Here is a 4141-nt window from a genome sequence, read left to right as displayed (position 1 = left end):
GGCACCTCGTGATACAATACGACACACCCAAATCATGATACAGAGTGTTCAAGCACATTCTGATTCAACACATTCATTGTGGTGAAAAAAATATGCAGTGCAATTCAATGAGCTTGATTATGTGTTTAGCAAAAAAGACCATGACTTTTTACAAAGTGGCTTTAGTTCAATTTCAGAACACGTGCCTCACACACAGTCAGTGAAAATGACAGCAACAATATATTCTACTGAACGGATCGAATTTTATCCATACAAACATTCAATAACTGATGCCAGATCATTCCAAACTTTTCCTTCCCGTGCAGCTTCTCTACCTGTGCACTGGGATCGTGCACGTGCGTGTTGGCGTATCAGTACATATCGGATCATATCGGATCATATCGGATCATATCGGATCCTCTTCCCATCCCTAATAGGTTCACTGGTTAAGCTAAATTGCTCATAGGTGTGAATGTGACAGTAGTTGGTTGTCCATCTCTACCCTGTGATGAACAGACAACACGTCCAGGGTGAACCATCAACCCATAGGTAGCTGGGATAGACTCCTGCACCCTGTGACCCTCTCAAGGATAAAGTGGTTTAGAAGATGGATGGATGGATGGATGGATGGATATTTTTGAGTTGCCTTTCTGTACGTTGTTGTAAAGTAGTTTAACAATGAACTTAAACTGTTGCCCTGACTGACTGGACTTTGTGTTTTCAGCTTCTCTCAGACTAAATGGCGTCCATATCGGAGGAGGATCTGTGCTGTCCGGTCTGTCAGGACGTCTTCAGAGATCCTGTTGTTCTGTCCTGCAGCCACAGCTTCTGTAAACTCTGTCTGCAGGACTGGTGGAAAGAAAAACCTATAAAGGGGTTTCCACTTTGTAAGAGAAAGTCTTCAAAGGATGATCCACCTCTTAATCTGGTCTTAAAGAACGTCTGCGAGTCGTTCTTATTCGCACAGTCGAAGGAACCCAATGAAGATCTGCGGTCCTGAGATCAGACCGGTTCAGAGTCCATCTGCGTCCTGCACTCGGAGAAACTGAAACTCTTCTGTCTGGACCATCTGGAGCCGGTTTGTCTGATCTGCAGAGACTCCCACAAACACAAAGACCACAGGTTCAGACCCATCGATGAAGCTGCTCAACAAAACAAGAAGGAACTGGAGGCAACTGTGAAGACGTTAAAGGACAAGTTACAGGTTTATATTGACCTGAAAGCGAAATGTGATGGAGCAGCCAAACACATGGAGGTCCAGGCCCGACACACCGAGAGGCAGATTCAGGATCAGTTTAAGAAGCTGCACCACTTCCTCTGGGAGGAAGAGGAGTCCAAGATCAGAGCTCTGAGGGAGGAAGAGGAGCAGAAGAGGCAGAGAATGAAGGAGAAGATAGAGGTTCTGAGCAGAGAGATAGAAGCTCTGAGTGAAACCATCCAAAGCACAGAAGACGATCTGAGACACCAACACGTCTCATTCCTGCACAAATACAAGACTGCAGTGGAAAGAGTGCAGCAGCGCCCCCCACTGGACGCTCTGGGTTCAGGAGCTCTGATAGACCAGGCCAAACATCTGGGCAACCTGGGCTTCAACATCTGGAACCGCATGAAGGACCTGGTCTCATACAGTCCTGTGGTTCTGGACCCAAACACCACTCATGAAATTCTCGTTGTGTCTGAAGATCTGACCTCAGTGACACGAGGAGAAGAAAAGCAGAGAGTTCCAGAAAACCCAGAGAGGATCCGGTACTCCTTCTCTGTCCTGGACTCAGAAGGTTTCAGCTCAGGAACTCACGGCTGGGAGGTCGACGTCACAGACAGTGAAACCTGGATACTGGGAGCGGCAACCGAGGGTGTGGAGGGGGCGGGAACACCGTCTGAAATGTGGGGGATGTGGTTATTAAAGGGTAGATACTCAGCAGGGACCCAAACCGCTGGGTTCAGTCTTCTGCGAGTTAAGAAGGTGTTTCAGAGGATCCGAGTGAACCTGGACTTTGACAGAAGAAAACTGTCCTTGTCCGATCCTGTTACAAACACAAACATACACACCATCTCACACAATTTCACTGGAAACACACTGTGTCCATTTGTGTCGACGGTGGGTCCGCTGCACGTAGCCCCTCTGAAGATCTGCCTGAAACTGGAACAACTGAGGGGACCAGGAAGTGGGCCAAAGCAGGCCCCCAAAGAGTCCAGTAGAACACAACAGAAGGTCTGGACTGTCATTGTACAGGTATAACAAAGTTAACCCTTTCATGCCCAGTGGTCACTCCAGTGGACACTCCAGTGGACACCCCAGTGGACACTCCAGTGGTCACTCCAGTGGTCAGTTGTTCTCCAGCTGTTCTCTTGTATATTCATGGGTTTGTTGTTGTAGTTCCAGATCAGCTGACACGGTGGACAGTCATGCACCATCCCATAATAATCCACTGACGTTCCTACAGTCAGTGTCACTTTGCTGTTCTAGTTAAACCTGATCTGCACCAACAGGTTTGAGTGGAAAGCAGTTGTTAATATTTAGACTGTAAATACCAGTTTTTGTTTTTTTTTAAACAAAAAGTTTTTTTTTTTCCATATTATCTCCATGAAATGAGTAATTACTAGTATTAGAATATGTTAAAATGTGAGACAACATCCGATTAGCTGCAGTTAACAATGTTTTAGTTTCATTCTTTTCATGTCACTTTCTGTTTTTGGGTCAAAACACTGTATTTGAAATCTGTCTGACGGGACATTTTAGAGACAGTTTGACAGATTAGTGTTGCTAAATGATCCACATTTTTACTTTTAAATTCATTTTTGCTTCAGTTGGACCATAAGGCATTCTCCAAAACAAGGAGCTACTTCATATTGAAATAAATGTTGGAATGGAAATCGGTTCAAGTTTGCTCTCTGATGGGACAGGACTGTGTTTGGACTCGATTGGGTTTTAAATACATGTTTCTTTACTTCAAAAATTAAACGCAGGGTGTAGCTGAGTGGACATTTTGTAACGACATGAAAAAAATAACTTGATCACATTGTTTTTTTCATGCCTAAGGAGGAACAAAAACACTCTCGCAAAAAATCTTGATGAAGGTTCTCATAACTCATGCATGAAAGGGTTAAAAACGTGCAATCGTCCTAGGTGCCATTTAAAAAAAAGTATAAATAATGTATATAAAAGAATATAAAAACTAAAATATAAAAGAAAAACCCTGACTGCATAAATATCTAAAAAAAAAAACAAAACAAAAAAAAGCAGCATAAAAAAAGAGTGTTACTCGAAGAATAAAAGACCCATCACACCTCCTCATCTACTCTGGACAACATTCAGCGCTCCACACACTTAGTCCATGTCCAGCAGAGTTCAGTCAGTTCTGGCCCTGGGATCCAGACGGTTTTTTAGACGGTTTGTGCTGGACTTTAATGTAACGTAACTTTAATGTAACTTTAATGTCCACAAACGTCTGCCAGAGGGTCACAGTTCAAACAGTGAAAAGCCAGGGTGGGTTGGATCTCTGATAATATTCTGCGTCCTCCTGAGGCAGTCACCCACTGGAGGAATGTGTCAAATGCAAAAATTATAAAAGTGTCAAAGTCATTTTAGTTCAGGTTCCACATCCAGACCGACATGATCTGAAGTGGGTCAGACCAGTACCATACTATCAGAGTAATAACCAAGAAATAAGGACAAGGCCAGTGATCCTCTTTGTTTGACTGTAAAATGACATGAAAATATTTACATTTACAAACTGTCACTAAAAGGGAATAACATGAACAAGCTTTAATGTCCCTAGAAAAACAAGTTAAATTTGACCAATAATCTGCCTGTTACTAAATGTTTTGTGTATTTTTAATGTACATGTGTCAATAATAAACTGAGGTGTAATATTGTTAAAATTACACTTAGTTTTCTTTAGAAATTTCAGGTGCTTCATGTTCACATTTTACAGATGTAAACACTTTAATAAAGTGATGTTCCTTTGTTTTCCCCTCTGTTTTTTTATTGGTTCAGCCCAGTTGAGATCATATTGGACTGAATACGAACCCTCAACTAAAATGGATTTAACCACTGATTTAGACACAATAACGTTTTTTTTTAAAATTATTTTATTTTTTTTGCAGATTCTCAATTTATGCGATAGATGAAACATTGAATAAAATTTAAGATACATTTAAA

At 41.9% G+C, this 4141-nt stretch overlaps 1 pseudogene; it reads left to right on the top strand.

Moving 5' to 3' along the window:
• The first annotated feature begins 692 nt into the window (after nucleotides 1-692).
• On the top strand, nucleotides 693-1678 carry LOC115418889 (tripartite motif-containing protein 35-like; annotated as a pseudogene).
• The last annotated feature ends 2463 nt before the right edge of the window (nucleotides 1679-4141 follow it).

Source organism: Sphaeramia orbicularis, chromosome 5 (assembly GCF_902148855.1).
Source record: "Sphaeramia orbicularis chromosome 5, fSphaOr1.1, whole genome shotgun sequence".
In the NCBI taxonomy this organism is placed as follows: domain Eukaryota; kingdom Metazoa; phylum Chordata; class Actinopteri; order Kurtiformes; family Apogonidae; genus Sphaeramia; species Sphaeramia orbicularis.
This window is presented reverse-complemented; position numbering and strand designations above follow the sequence as displayed.